The sequence below is a fragment of the Equus asinus genome, chromosome 11 (genome assembly GCF_041296235.1).
Source record: "Equus asinus isolate D_3611 breed Donkey chromosome 11, EquAss-T2T_v2, whole genome shotgun sequence".
NCBI classification, from domain to species: domain Eukaryota; kingdom Metazoa; phylum Chordata; class Mammalia; order Perissodactyla; family Equidae; genus Equus; species Equus asinus.
The window spans coordinates 18,879,631-18,896,199 of NC_091800.1; the positions used below are offsets into that span (position 1 = coordinate 18,879,631).

The 16,569-nt window shown below is 38.8% G+C and overlaps 1 protein-coding gene and 1 long non-coding RNA gene across 11 annotated transcripts in view; one reads left to right on the forward strand and one right to left on the reverse strand.

Moving 5' to 3' along the window:
• TRPC4 (transient receptor potential cation channel subfamily C member 4) overlaps positions 1 to 4,253 on the reverse strand; it is a 210,748-nt gene extending 206,495 nt beyond the window's left edge. For 8 of the 10 annotated variants that reach the window (XM_070520575.1, XM_070520573.1, XM_070520571.1 and 5 more), the window contains exon 1: positions 737 to 1,973. The gene's annotated coding sequence lies outside the window, so the exon portion shown is untranslated. The other 2 variants (XM_070520570.1, XM_070520568.1) reach the window with 1 other exon arrangement.
• On the forward strand, positions 1,598 to 14,451 carry LOC139046606 (uncharacterized). The gene is made up of 3 exons (XR_011506864.1): positions 1,598 to 1,734; positions 4,266 to 4,393; positions 6,687 to 14,451. It is a non-coding gene; the product is annotated as an uncharacterized lncRNA (long non-coding RNA).
• The last annotated feature ends 2,118 nt before the right edge of the window (positions 14,452 to 16,569 follow it).

The window sequence follows — 16,569 nt, forward strand, 5'->3', positions numbered from 1 at the left end:
TCAGTCTCCTCCAAACCCCCCATCCCCTTCCAGTATTCTCAGTCACAAAAGCCAGCTGAGTCCACAGCTGGGATAACAAGTTGTGCTATGAATTTCAGTGATTTCCCCAAGTAGCAAACAGGGGTCATTGGCTTAATTGGAATTTCAGTTGCCAAGCTAACTAGGAATCCCTAGCCTGGGTCCAGCAACAGAGATAAAAATGTTTCTGTTTCCTGATAGAGAATGAAAATGACGCAGAGTGTAATTGATCGGCAGGATATTGATCATTAACTTCTCTTCATTCCCCCAGTTTAGGTACCAGAGAGTCGAGGGCTCATTTATGTACTCCCAGGGGCCACTAAGATCTCCATTTTCCCCAAATGCATAAAAGGCTAAAAACAGCCTTTCTCCTCAGCACCACGGCGTGGCTGCAGCTGCTTTGTTTACCATATAAGTCACACCGGGGGTTCACTCCTCGCCCTCTCCCCTGCTTTAAAGCCCGGTGCGGTGAGAGGCTGAGAAGCATCCTCCAACTCCCGCTCAGCCCGGGTCAACCACAGAAAGCTTCACAAATCGGTTCCGAGCCTTAAAGAGAAACCATGCAGCTGGAGCCTTTTGAACTCCTAACCTCCAGGGATGTCCGCCTCCCAAGAGGGATCGGGCTTCCCAGGCAGCTTGAGAAACTTAACCGAGATCTCAGAAAGGAGGCGAGGTGCAGCTCCGGTCAAGTGGAGCTCTGAGGCGACACCCTCTTTACCTGGAAAGTTGCAATCTTCTGGCTGGAGAGGGATCGATCCGAGGACGGGCGGCACGGGTGCTACGCCGGGTGAGAGCACGTCCGGCAAATTCCAATGGGATTTCCTTAGTCGTTGCCGAGTTTTGGAGCATTCCAAGGAAAACGCACGAAGCTGGAGCCCACGCAGCTGGCACCGAACTGGGCGGAGTGAGGATCCTCTGAGAACGATGCCATGGGAGGCGGGGGAGGGGAGGCTCTGGAGGAGGAGGTGAGCGCCAGGGGAGGAGAACCTCGCCCACCCCCGCCCCCACTGATCCCTCGGGGTAAAGTTAACGTTCTCACGGCTGACAGCGCTGAGCCCAGAGGAGGGCACCTCGCCTTCCGTCCCGGGCGGCTGCCTGACTCAGGGTCTGCCCAGTCCCTGTTCAGAAGGGACAGCTGTGAAGATGCGCGTCCCACGCACCGCTCTGCGCGGCGGTGGATGGAGGGGACCCGCGCGCGGGCAGGTCTCCGACTCGGCTGCCTGGGATTAACCTCCGCTGCTCTGGGCCAACTGCTTGAGGTCAGCCAGTTGGGCAGGCAAGCTGACCACAAGCCAGCCCTCCTCTGGCCACGTCGGTGGCCGGAACGCACTCTGCGGTCCTGGATGTACGCCAGACACACCTCCAGGCTTCGGGCGGGCTCTGCAGGTTGTCCGACTTCAGTTCGCGTCAGGACCGGCTTCTGAACGCCCTGCTGCCATCCCAGTAAACCAGCACCCAGGCGGCAGGTCGCCAGACTTGAAAAAAGTAACCCCCACCCCCACGCTGTAACTCTCAAAGCTTCTCCCACTCCGGCTCCTCTGGGCTCCCAGCACCCCCTCTGCCGTCCTCAAGGTGTCAGACTTCCCCTGCAAGAGCAGGAGTGTGCCTCTTGCCACTAGTGTCAACAGTCGAGACAGTCGCGATGAATAAATGATGAGGCACAGCGTTCCACTCACCCCCATCCTACTTGGTCTTTCCAACAGGCATAGGAAATCAGTAAGTTTCCGAATATTAAATAAAATTCAAAAGGCGCACGAGCCTAGAAGCGCGAGATTCCATGGCTTCGTGGGTGTGTGAGAGAGAAGTGTGTGTATGCGTGTGCGTGAGATGTTCGCATCACTGTACTCAGATTTCAGGACAAAAGTTACCTCTTGGCCACTCTCTTTGCTGCTCACCCAAGAAAATAAGATTAAAATGCAAGGAGGAAAAGATAGGTATTGGCAAAGTTGGCAATCACTTACTTGCTATAACTGCGATGGGGTGACTCCCAGCTCGTCCCTCAGGCAGGCATGGTTGGTCAGGACCCCATGACCTGAGAGTCCATTTGTAACAGAGAGAGCGACGTCCATGCGGAATCTTAGCTAGCGATTACCCGGCCTGAGAGTCTGGGTTTCTCCTTGATTTCCTCTTTTCTGAAAGCCCTGGGGTGAGCCGCTGGTCGCTGATCCCTGCTCAGCAGATGCTTGCTCCTGCTTCGCGCTTGTGCAACAGATGAGTGGCAACCCTTTCTCTGTCCCCACCAAGCGTTTTCCACCTCCTGGGAATGAGTGCTGTGTGGACTGTGAGGAGGACCAGGTTCTTCCCAAGGAATATTTCCCAAGGGAGTCAAGGGTAGGCAGCAAGCCTGCACCCACACGTAGCCCTCAAAGGGCAAAATTAAAGAATTTCCTGCTTGGGTTTTTTTTTTTTTCCTCCTTAGTTCAGATGAGTTGAGGGTTTTTTTTTTTTTTTTTGGAGTATTTACATGAGTAAAGAGAATATCGCTGGAGATCACCCACTGTGGTTAGTGCATGCTACTTTTTTGTTTTTTCTTCATTTAAATCACTTTTCTTATTTCTAAAGTTTTTTTTCTCTCTCGCTTACTGTTCTTCTCCCGGGTTTATCCCAAACCCAGCCTTGACCCCTGTTCTAAATTTCTAGGAGTGCTCCCCAAAAATACTGAGGTGCACTGAGGCAGACCTGATTCCTCTAACATCCCTCCAGAAAACAAAGGCGAGAACAACAACATAAGGATTCCGTCTCTCCCTCAATCTCTTTTTACTTTTTACCACAAAAGTACCTTAATATCTTTAAACAGTTTAAAATTTGTTTTAATGTTAAATCATGGCTTTTATAAAGTGTGCAAGAGCGCATTTGTCTGTAGACAGGGTAATGAACTTTATAATAAATGTGAGTCAACTTTGCATCTAACAAGGGGGAACTACATATGAAAATCTATTTAATGCAATGCAACAGGAAGTAATTTTGTATTTTTTCATGAAATAACATATTCCCATTAATCATCAGTAATTAAAATGTTTTAATGCCTAAAAAAATGAAAGTAAAGCTAACATTTATTAATGTAATGTTTTGTCTCAGCCTGAGAACAAAGTTCTACGTATGCTGAGTGTGTATCTTTATAAATAACCCCCTAATAGAATTCCACATACTGAGATAAGTGTGTATCTTTATAATACATTTAAAAACACATTCAGGGGCCGGCCTGGTGGCGTGCAGCGGTTAATTAAGTTCGCACGTTCCACTTCAGCGGCCCGGATTTTGCTAGTTCGGATCCCAGGTGCTGACATGGCGCCGCTTGGCAAGCTATGATGTGGTAGGCGTCCCACATATAAAGAAGAGGAAGATGGGCACAGATGTTAGCTCAGGGCCAGTCTTCCTTGGCAAAAAGAGGAGGATTGGCAGCAGATGTTAGCTCAGGGCTAATCTTTCTCAAAAAAAAACAAAACAAAACATTCGAAAGAAAGTGGATCAGTGACAACACATACTCTTTGATTAGAGATTAAGAACTTTACTTTGCAAACTTAGCATCTGTACCAAATTATATACCATCTCCATCTTCTCTTAGGATATGTTTTTTATAACAAATGCCATCTCTGTCGTGATGCTCGTGAGAGGCATTTTGTCTATTTCTCTGATTTTTAATTTTTCCCTTAAGAAATGTGCCTGTGAATCTACAATAAACACAAAACAGAAAGGAACAGTGAGGACAGCCATCTGAGTAGGCCGTGTTCCCATGAGAAGAATATTCTATTGATCCTTGAGCTTCATTTTCAACAGTTTCATGTGATTATTGATTGCTAATCTCATGCCACCTACTAAAATGATTAGCAATTACAGGAAAATTATTTGAAATCTATTTAAATGACACAGTGAACGGCATATACTACAGCTATTAGCAATAGAAGGAGGAAGGGGAGAGATTTGTTTTTGTTTACAATTTTAAAATACAAATTTGGCGGCATTCCACAAACCCGCACTCCACTTAAAATGCCATTCACTGAAGTCAAAGAAATTTATAATAAAATGGTGTATGCTTACTGGAAATTTCTTTTTAGTACCCTAGTCAGAAAAATAAGAAAGCACTCCTGCTTTGAAATTAGCAAGAGACAAGTGACCTAAGAAATGATAGCAGTAAAACAACTCTCTGCAATGCCTATTCATAGCTCAGACATGTCATGGAACTGAAACTACAATTGTTTTAGGATCTCTACTTTCAACTTATTTTTAAATGTTCTTCTTTCTCCTAGGAGCTGATATGTAACATGTGTGAAGCTTTCTTTCAAAGCTGCTGTATCTCAGACTTAGAGGCAGTCACACACAGGCATTTGAAAAATTTAGTTCTGCACCTGTATGGCCATTAGCATTTCATGTGAAGGTAATACTCCGTGTATAATGATGCCATCATCAGGTACATGACAATGGCCTTTTCTTATCTTAGGCAAATTTGGGAAATAGGTTAGCATTGTCTTCAAAGCCCATGTGACCTGTCTCCTAGCTGTGTGACCAGGCCTCTCCCTCATTCTGCAGAAAGGCTCACCCCAGGCCCCTCCCTGAAGGGCTTGGGCCTACTCACCTTGCCTTGTAGTCAGTGGCCTCTGCCCCTGTTCTGCCATCACTTCTAACTAGGCTTTGATCCAATCTGAATGGATCACATTATCAATGCAGCTTTTTACCTGCTTTTTAAAAAAATCTAATATTTTCTAATTTACCAGTTTTTCTTTAAAAATATTAATTTTAATGACTCACTATACATTTCTGAGAAATACTTCCACTCGAACCTGGAGACATTTTACAGTCTGTAGTTCACCTATAATAATTACTGTCTTCCACAAATTCCTGCTTAGTTATCTTCTGGAAGTTTCAGTCTCTTCCCAGATCTAGAATGAAATTAAATACCATTGGGGGACCTGAGAGAGACGTTTTGGCTGCCTCAAGAAACAGAAGTAGTAGGCTTGCGGAAGACACTTTCCTGATGGATACTAAATGTATACGAATGTACTTAATGCATACTAATTTGGAAAAAGGAAGGAGATAATGAGAGATGACTAAAAAACTTCCTCCTGATTTCAGGAGGAGAGGTTTGCACAATTCCTAAAACAAAGCACTGATGCAACAGCAATTCCATTTGACAACACATGCTCTATTATTTTTGAATTTAGTGGAAATCCTTTCCCATTCTGGTGATAGCACAACACTTAGTCCTACATAAGATCAACATTGTTATGAAATCTCTTTTCTGAGACATGAATTTGGGGACAGTTAAGAGGAGTTGTAAAAGGGCTGCTAGCCAGATGCTATTTCAAGCTAGAACATTGTACCCAATCTTTAAAATCAGATCATTCTTGAAAAAGAAAAAAAAGGATAATGTTATTGGTTGGAGACAGTTTTCCTTAGTGATGTTGTGTCTTGTTTTGTCTAGATCTTCACTGTTTTTTATAAGGATTTTAAGTTTCTGAGAAATAAGTGAATGTTAAATGGAATGGCTCGTCTACCTTACAGTATCAAATAAAATAGTATGTCAGGAAATAATCTTTAGGTTGTGGGTTATGCCTAACCCACAGCAGGAACCCGATTACTGCTGAGTGATCAGCCTTTAGTTTCTAGTTAATTGTTAAGAATACATCAACCAATCCAATGACTTTTAAAAGTAGATCTAATGGGCAATATAGTCCAGTGGGCAAGGACGCATATTATAAAGCCAGACTGCCTAGGTTTGAATTTAAACTCTGCTGCTTAGCAATTGTCGGACTCTGGGCATACCACCTATCCTCTCTACCTCACTTTATTTACCTCTAAAATGGGAACTACAATAGTACCTCCACCATAGGATTGGTTTGGAAACCTGTATAAACAAATGTAAATTAATACATGTAAACTGCTTATAGTACCTACCATTGTAAGTGTTACATGTTGCTTTGTTTTTTACTTTATATCGTAATATGTTCGTATTCTGATTTTTCAGAGGGTGAAACAGTTTCTTAAAATGTTAATAAAAATTTGGTCTATTCAAGAAGGTTAAGCCTTATTTTAATGAAATGCTTGCAATGTATCAGTGCAGAACAAAGTAGAGTAGAGGTTTGCAATTTATCAGTGAACTTAAGTGGAGAAAAGAGCAAATTCAAGGAACTCAGATCTGCAAGAGCAATTCAGTCCTGGATTGTCTGGACTGTCTATTCTCCCAACTGTATTGGAAAAGCCGACTCCCACTGTGTAGGGAACAGGACCGAACCAGGAAAATCATGTCATAGAATGAACGCTGAGTTCTTAACTCTTAAAGAAATAACTTCAAGGTTTCAACACACAGATTCACATTCATCCTCAGAAGTAAGAATCTTGGGCATCTTATCTCTTATGAGTTCTTTATGATGTAAAGTATTAAATTATTTCATTTTCTTTTCAAGTACTCGATATTGTGTGGTATCTAAATGCATGGGCCCTACAGTCAGAATACCTGGGTTCAAATCTTGCCTTTACCCCTTTCTAACAAAATCATCTTAGGCAAGAATTACTTAACCATTCTGTGACTCGAATTCTTCATTTGGCAAGTGGACATAAAAGTAGTATTTGCTTTCTTCGGTTGCTATGAGCATTAAATGTGGTGGTATTTGTAAAGCACAAAGGAAGAGTTCAATAAATGTCCTAAACTTTATTTCTTCTTTTCAATGCAGGAAACCTGCTTTAAGAACCTCTGAAAAGAACAACACACAGAACACAGTATGTAAGCCCCAAAACTGTAGTTTTCATGTGAGCACAAGTTCTCTTTAAGTGAAGAAAACCACTGGAAGTGTAGTCAGCTCTACTTATGAAAGGGACATAAATATTTCTCTGCAACACATGATAAAGACATGGAGTTTAATTGTGCACAGTGCTCAAAAGCAATCACCAAAGATTTGTCATCGAAGCCAACCCTGGTATCTGGCCTGGTAATATGTGAGTGTATCAACCCCGCTTCCCCTAACAGAATCTGGGTCTCCCCATTTGTTTTATTCTTCCTGATCCTAAAACAATGGAATTTCTTGTTGACAATTATATATGCCATCAATGAAGTACATCCTTTTCTTAATATCCCAAGCATGGAACAGACTTTTCTGTTCTTTCATCTTGAAGGAGCTCAAATTTCTTTTGTTGAGTTACTCATGACCCTGTATGATTTTACCTCTTAAGACTACTCAGCTCATCCCAGTTTTCCCAAGATATTCCTGATTTAGGCACTCAAAGGCCTGTGCCCCAGGAAACTCCTTAGTCCTAGGAAAATCAGGACACTTGGGCACCTTACTTCTTTGTTGACAATCCCAACCTAAAATAACTTCTTTGCTTCTAAATTTTTATGTGACATGTTTGGCATTTACATTCATTTGGTACTTTTAGAGTTCATATTTTGTCATGTGTAAAGCATTTTACCACGTCATTAGACTTCAATTTCTCAAGGAAGCAACATGGTATAAAAGAATTTTCCATGTTCACTGATGCCAGACCTGAATTCAAATAGTGCCAATTTTGTTAGCTTGAGAATTCTTTTCTCTTCTTTCTTTTCTTTTTTTTTTTTTGTGAGAAAGATTGGCCCAGAGCTAACGTCTTTGCTAATATTCCTCTTTTTGCTTGAGGAAGATTGTTACTGATGCTGAGCTAACATCTGTGACAATCTTCCTCTATTTCGTGTGGGATGCTACCACAGTGTGTCTTGATAAACAGTGCTAGGTCTATGCCCAGGATCCAAATCTGTGAACACCAGGCTGACGAAGAGGAGCACTTGAACTTAACTACTATGCCCGAGGGCCAGCCCCGAGAATTTTACTAATTGTTCTTTTAATATAAATTTGTTTATTTATGAAAGAAAAACAACATCTACTGAGCAGATATGATTCTTAGTCCACAAACTCAACTGAGAAAGAAAAGTTTTTAAAAATATTTTGTGAATAAAATACTATATAGAATCATGTATATGGCAATCCTAAATGCAATGTGAAACATGATTTTTCTCAGTAACGAGTATGGAAAAGATCATTTTTTCAATTATAATATAAAACATGTAGATAATGTTGAAAATATCTATTTATATTTAATTGATGAATTTATCTGTCAATCCATTTAAAATCATATTATACAAAATAAAAATATTTAAATATATTGCTTTTTTCTGTTCTCATATTTGATGGAACAAGTTAACTCACATTCTTTACCTGCAATTTCAAAATAAGTTTCCTAGTCGTTGTTAGAACCATTATTGAGATATCTAACAGAGTTTTACAGAAAACCTTATTTTCATTTCCTTTTAACAGTTGGAGATGTCCGTTTTGAAGGCATGATGCACTCTATGTGTGATGTTTTCAGTGGAAGGTTTATCTTATGCTTCAAGAATCCATTCACATAACATTTTTTTCTTCATCTCATATATATATCCTGGTAATCTCCACAAAACAGATGATTAAAAACACGTAATGCTTTTTAATAATATAAAGCTAATTTAAAAAGTTATTGAGCACAAATTATGAAAACATATTCCTAGAAATAATCATTATATCTGTATTGTATTTCTGTCTTTTACTGATGACTGTTTAACTCGTGAGCTCTGTAGCATCCATGACCTGCATTGACTGAGGTTAAGATTAATTTGCATTTCCTAGATATTACTATTTATTTCATTAATCAAAATGAGGTCGTTAAGAAAACTCCCAATCCCACCACAGCATAATGTGAAAAGCTACTTAAGGACTCGGAGAGGAGTTATTTTTTTTCTGAGTTATAAATTGAAAGATACAAATGGAAACAAAACAAAGACTCAGTTGGATTACGTCGTCCACGTAATTGTGCTAAAAACTATATTAAATGCCAAGGTAGCTATTTTCTGCTGATAGTTTCAGTTATTTTTATTCCACCTATCTTCATATTTCATTTGAGAGAAAATACAGTAGTTGTTTGTTGCCACTAAGGACAAAATAAAGAAAGAAAGAGAGAAAGAGAGCAAGGAGAAAGGAAGAGGGAGGCGGAGGAAGAGAAGGAGAAAGAAAGGAAAGAAAGGAAGGAAGGAGGGAGGGCAGGGAAGAGAGAGAGAGAGAGACCTGGTCTCTAGGCATCCTAGAGTTTACCCCTCTCCAGTGTGTCAAGCTCCCTGAAGCTCTTTAAGAATGCACGAGATAAAAATTATATTCTCATTTTTCGCTGAATTTTATTCTTTGACCATGTAACGGTGGTTTCAGATCAATGGTGTCACATTCTGCCAGGAGCCCCTTGAGTTAAATTCAAGTTGGCTGTTGTAAACACAGCCTCTGCCATGTCTTGTCACAGCCTAGTGCCAGCAGTGAAGTGCCTGTTGTCGAGATGTAAATTTTCGATATGGTGAGATGTAATGAAGCACTTCAGCTTCTCTAGAAAGAGAAATGTTGTGTTGATGTTTTCTGCTTGTTTCTTTTGGAATATTTTTTCTTTTTGTGAGAAAACATAAACTTGGTTGCGTGTATTAAAAGACAGAGTTTTGCTGGTTCTGTTTAGAAGGGGGCGGAGTATGTGTGTGAATAGCCAAAAGAGTCGTTCTTCAAAAGGAAAAGCTGAGTCCTTCTCAAGATGGATTTAATGCCACCCACTAATTATGCATTAGCAAGTTATGATTATTTTTTATTGTTGAAAGGTTTTAAATTACAGAAAAATAGTTGATTTTCTAAAGAATGTAAATACTTAGAGAACCACAAAAAATGTATTTGTTAAGATAACCACGCCTTATTTCTATAAAGTCAAGTGAAGTGGACAAAATTTGGTTTATGCTACATATGGTAAACCTGTGCGGTCTCAGCCATGTTTGCTAACTTTGATAAACCACAAGTTTCTTATCTGCAACTTGGAAGTAATAGCATCTTGCATGATAATCTCACAAAATTTTCATTATGTAAGTGAAATATTCTTACAAAATATACATAACTATATCATATCTACCTGTCTAGCTTTCATTGAAATAATTTTACATCTTCTTTAGGTACCCAAATTTTTTACTGTACCAAATTTTATTTCAAAGTTATTAACCATATGTAGAACTAGTTTTTCAAAGGTTTTTAAAATAAACTGTAATGTATAGGAAAAAGCTTGTTTTTTAGATAGAGTAACTTTTATAGTGTTACTATTTAATTCTTATTTGTGAAAGGAAGAGGAAGCATAAGATTTATACACAAGATCTACAATAGATAAAGATTTAGAACCATCTAATTAACGAATTATGTGATGGAAGAGAGTGGGTGATTAACATAATGATAGTTTATGTAGAGATCAAGGCAGTAAACTGTGAAATGAAGAGAAGATAGTAGGCACCTACTTCATGGAGCCGTCCTGTCTCCCATGTGAAAGCACATGTGCTTCATTAGGTTACAGATGCAGTAGGAAAAGATTAGGCTAAATTGCTCACCTGGAAGACTAACAGCAATACACCTCAGCAATTCCAGCTAGAACAATCATACGTAAATGTGACATTAGTAGCAAGCATACCAGCTCTGCCGTGTGATCACTCGGTTATTAATGGCTTTGCACAGGGCATCTGACTCGTGCTCTGTACCTAATTCCGGAATCACTCTTTTCTGTTTCAATGACTTGCAGTGTCTCTTCCTCAATGTGACCTAAAACTTCTTCCTTTCTCAGCTCTTAGCAACCTTTGTGCAAATGAAATTAAAATATAGAAATAAACACTGAAAATGTATTTGATATTCAAGATTTGTTAAAATGTCACACATAATGCTTACGATTGTCTTTTCCCCCACTAGAATTGCAATTTTTGAGGCGTTCTTTGGAAATATATGTATTTATATTATATTAGTCAAACAAAATAACTTCTAATGGAGTCATTGAGCCAGATTATGGACTATAGATATTAAAACCTTTTTATGTTGCTAGTAAATGTTAAAATGTTCTCGCAAGTGGAACCTGGTAAAGAACAGTGCTGTAAATTAAAACTAATACCAGGAAAAGAGAGATCGTTGTTGAATCATTTAGCACAAATTATACCCCAAAAGGCAAAAAACTGATCAGGAGAAAGTGAATTCAGCTCAAAGAATTAAAGTTATTTTGATTCAACAAATAAATAATTTTATTTAAAAATTCTTTGACATTGTTTGTAAAAGGACTCTATTTGGAGTATACATATTTTTTACACCTGGCTCTCTTGCGAGTTAGTTCTTGAGTAATAGGTGTCAGTTTTATAATTTGAAAAGTTCAGTTCATGTCATTATTATTGAGGACAATTACTTATTAATTTTCAAGGTTGAAATTGAAAAAATATTAATGGCAAACAAAAAATGCTTCTTATAGTTAACTAACATTGAAAGAAAGCAGTGAAAGAGAATGACATGAAAATTGACTCGATAGGCCTATAGATGGTGCTGTAGAGAAAATTTATAAGCTTTACTCCTTTATGTTCAGACACCACATTTCCATACTGACACAAAAAAGGGGTAGAAATTATTGAATTAAAAATATATATATCAGCTAGAAAAAGCCCTAAGATATTTAACTCCATGTCTAAGTTTTACAGGGGAGGACCTGAGAAGAAATCTCCGAACATCATCTAATAAAACTAGTTAGCCCAGATACCAATGCTCTAAAATGGAGTAAAAGCAGCTAGCAAATTATGAGTGGAAAGGCATATGTGAGCAAAAGTAGCAACAAACAGATGAAGTTGGTTAGTTACTGGTGTCAAATACTAGATCACAAACTGTAACCAATAAAAGAGAAATATGGAAATTGCTGAGATACAGAGAACCATTCCACAACCCAGCTGGATTTCCCTGTCCATATCAACAGGAATTTATATCAAACAAGAACAAGAAAAATGAAAGTATAGTACTCTCATTGGGACAATTGTAAGTTGTTCACTCCATCCCTACCTGCCCCCCCATCAAATGACTTACAAATGTTTTAAGAGAGAAATATTGGCCTTTTACGATAATACATGCAATTAGCAAACAATTCAATGATAATTTGCATATTTGCAAAATTATATTTTCTCTTATTACATAATTTTCTGATTCCCATTTATGCTAGATATGATCTATCTGATTTCTACATCAGCATAGTGATTCATAAAAAGTGCATGGGATTATCCTCAGGGAGACGTATCTTGCAATTTCTGTTCTACTCACATTAAGAAAACACTAGCCCCGCCTTTCTCATACAATTCACGAACTCTTACTGTTTTCCAAAATCATCTTCCCCATGTTTTTTCCTTCTCTTAAATGAATGCTTTTCAGCATGAAAGGCATCAAATAATAAAATATAACAAATCAGTATTGTTTCCAGGTTCTTCAACATACATTTTTGTTCCCTCCAAGAAGTAAGATAATTATGAAGATGTCTCTTGGAATTTAAATTTACATTCCAACAAATGTTTATCGTATCATCCATAATGGCATAGACTATTTCTTAATTGTTTCTTGTCGAGGATAAATCACATGAGATGGTAAAGTACTTCAGATATGACAGGAAGAAGAAAAGCAGAGAAGAACACTTGGTGATCAAAAAAAAAGTATCCAGAGAGAGGAAAAAATGATGGTGGGTACAGCGGTAATGATGGAGTGAATGGGATGATGAGAAAGAAAAATGGTTAATACCATCATTACCAAAACTCCTTCAAATGGAAAGGTGTATTTTTCTCCCTTCATCCACTCGCACTCTTGCACCTACTACAGTTAACCAAATGTTCCCTTTTGATAGGAGGATTTTCTACCTGAGCTAAATAACTTTTACATTCTAGACACAGGCCGTGGAATATAAAGGAAAAGCTGGAAGCCAGTGGTGAAAAAACTTTCTCACTAAAATTTCCAGCAGAACAGTTTTTTCCTAAAGTAGGGTGCTATTCAATATATTTGTTTTACTCTATTTTCTAGATAATTGCTGTAATTACCTAGAAATATAATTATCTAGAAAATAATTGGTTGTGTCAGTGAAAAACAAGAACATTGTTTGTTGGGCTTAGGAAGCCATAAGTAATAATTATTTTTTTAAAACATAAGTTGTGTCTTAAGCTCTGGTGATTGATTTAAAATTAAGGGCTAAAGTGGACTGTCCTTTTCTGCTTTCTCAACTTACTGTTTTCTTACAACGAAAGCCAGTCTTCCCTCTCTCAAGCTCTAGAAACCCACCAAACACCCACCACTATCAGCGTTGAGAGAACGTGTACCCTCTGGTCTTAATGATGGGATCAAGTGATGGGCTCTGGACCCAAGTTGGGCAAGTTATTCCCTAGGATTTACATGTAATAGAAAATGAAGCTTGCTTTGTCCTCTGAAGCTTCTAGGATACGATAATTTAAGCTTAGAGCTACTGATAGCCACATCTCCCACTTTGTGGAGAAAGCAATGACTCTTCAGTAGAATAAACGGTTTCCACAATCTCAGAAGAAGAGGTTGATGACAGCATACAGAGAAGAAGAGATAGAGAGAGAGGGAGATGTATGACAGAGATAAAGATCATACACAGAAAGAGAGAGCTGAAGATAGCAACTGAGTTTCTGGAACTAGTTGAACCTGAGAGCAGCTCCACGTCTGCCCATCCTCTTGTGTGACTCAACATGTTCCCCCTTTGCTAGTTTTACTCTCGTTAGGAAAATGAACACTTGAGACCCACTTTTATGACTCTTAAGAAATCTTGGCTTTTCCTTTCATTTTCTTTTGTATTCTGATCCACACCATTTGGTGACATTAAGTACAGAATATAAAAACTTTCTTATGTTTTATTTCAATAAGGCTTTTGTTGTTGTTGTTGTTGTTGTTACTAGTGGTTTCTATTAGGCTCAATACCAAAAGTGAATAAAGTGGGTGGGTGTTTGCCATGTGTTTCTGGGTGTATGCAATAAATCAAATATTAGTCTATTTTATGAACCTAGAGAAAGTGACACCTGTGACACGTAAAAATGGCATTTTACCTATCACATCATTTCATTGTTAATGGTTTAATGACTGCAATAAAGCAGAATGCTGAATGATCACATTGTTTCCTCTGAGTAGGCTGTGCCTCAGCGTGGTGACCCTTCCTGTTTATCTGCTCTGATACTTTTGAGAAGAGGTGATTGTTTGGCTTTTTGAGTCTGATTGTGTGGCAAGGGCACAGAACAGGAGCCGAGGAGGGACAAGATTGCTGATGGGGTACCCTCCCTCAGATTTAATTGTTTTCCCCTTTTTGGCCTTTCCCTTTCAGCACCCTCTATGAGTCTTGAGGTACAATATCAATAAATATATTGAAAAACAAAATGTGGTTAATAAGGCAGCGTGCTAAGATGATCCTAAGATTACATTTCTACATTGAATCATTCTGCACGAGTTTGGACTGAATTGTATCACATCACGTCACTTCCTCAAATATTACTTGCCTGTGAAACACTTACATAAGGAGAACTTAATTAGAAAAGCAGGAAACCTCCAAAAGCAAGATAGGCAGAATTTTTGTGAATCAGAAAATGTCTACATCGAGTAACAGCAAATGAGTTTTCTATGCTCTAAAGTGTGTTACTTGTCGAATAGAATACCGGCTAAGGCAAGGTTTCTATAAGTGAAAAAATGTGTACCCCAAAAGTCATAATAAAGTGTTAAAATGAGTGATTGTAGCTTGTGTTCAATAGCTGAAACTGAAAATCCATCAATAGCAGGTAGTTGTGGATTTGTTTGTCATACGCTTTAAATACCATCTCTAAGTTGTTAATTTTTCTATAGCGTATTTCTATTTCTATTATTATTATTTTACCTAATGTATAACTACTTAAATTATCGTAGTTTTAAGTTTCTTGTCTACAGAGGGTATTATATCCTATTTTCCTCCCTCAGTACCAAGCACTGAATACCTAGAAAAACTAAAACATAGCTCCAGGAGAAAAAAATGTGGCTCTTACTAATTTTGATGAGGAAGCTAAGACACAGAGAAGAGTTAACAGTCTCAAAGTCACAGAAGAACTGGGGCTCTTAACACCTACTCATGTGCTCATGATCAGTAACTGTTGATAGTGCGGCTAATCTCAGGGGTCTTTATAACTGGAGAAAAAAAAGAAGAGAAAAAACTTCCGTCTCCTGTGACTTGCTGAATAATCTAGGCAGTCAGACTTATGCAAACTCACTTTCAGATCAAAATATTAAGGAAAGAAATTTTTACAGAAAATATATTTATTTTAGAGTAGGGACGAGTGAGTCATACTTCCGGAAGTACTGTCTCAGCTCAACAGCTTCACCCCTTCCCTGTCTAAGACCATGTGCGTCTCTGGAATGGCTCAGTGGGATTTCTCAATGTTTACTATTTTCCACATATAATATACACATTATCTACTTAAACTAAGAATAACCCTGCTGGATAAATACCCCTGTTTCCACTTCACTGATGAGTCAGATAACTGAGGCTCAGAGAACTTAGGAAAGACTTTGAGGCCCCAGAGCAACACAGCAGAACCACTCAGTGCCCATTGCAGACTTTCTAATTCCAAAGTTTCTGCTTGTCCATTCGTCTGAGCTACCTTCATACGGAACGGTGGATCTCAACCCTGCCCACATATTAGAATCACTTGGGAAGCTTAAAAAAAAACAACAACAACACTTCTTACAAGACTCACGTATAAGTGATTAAATTGGAATCTCTGTTAAGGGAGCCTGGGGACAAAAGCTCAACAGGTGATGCCAGTGTGCCCCCGGGTTTGTGCTCTAGAAGAAAATCAGGAGAAGCATTTGTTCATGAAAGGGAAAGAGCCATGAGAGCAGTTCCTCATTGCCGTAGAAGTCTTAGAGTGGCTGTATGATTTATCACCCAAATCAGGGCACGTCAGAGAGTGCAATGAAAGTGGAATTAATAAAAAGCAGGGACACCGAATATAAACCAGGTCTGTCCTGGTCTAATGGATCAGTATTTTCACCTTCTGTATGACCCCAAACTGAGTCCCAGGGCATTGTAAGCCTAACAGCAAGGACTGCTTTATTTAGCTCTGCCCGTTATGGTGTGTTGCACAAAGGATACTCATGGTATCCGCAAGAAGAATGCATTCAAGTTGCTTCCCCCTCTCTAGCTTACAGAATGTTACTCATTTTCTCACTTAAAATAATTGCTAAGATTCTATGAGGTAGACAAAAAGAATAGCCATTATTTTCTGAAAACAAACCAAAAGCTTAAATAACCTTTCCGTTGTGAAAAAAGCTTTCTGGACAGGTGCTATCTAAATGCCTTGCCTAACTTTGCTCTATTAAATAGAATACGGCATTTACTCCAGGAACTTTCAGAAACACTAAAAAAAAAGAGGTGGTTTTGTATAAATAAACAATCTTTGGCAAAGATAGTGGGACATAACGAGACACATTTTTGAGGGATAATGGACTAATTCTTGTCACCCAAAGCAATGGGCCATAGCTGATCTCCATGTCCCTAAATGGCAATTCAGGAGGATCATGCACAGTAGTCATGTGATGGATATAACTGTCTTGAGATCATCTAAATCACTAAGCTTCATAACTTAAGATATACAGCAAACTATTTATTTTGAATAAAAATATCAGAACACTTAAATGGTCAGGATTTACTGTGCACGAATGTACACTTAAAAGAAGCCCT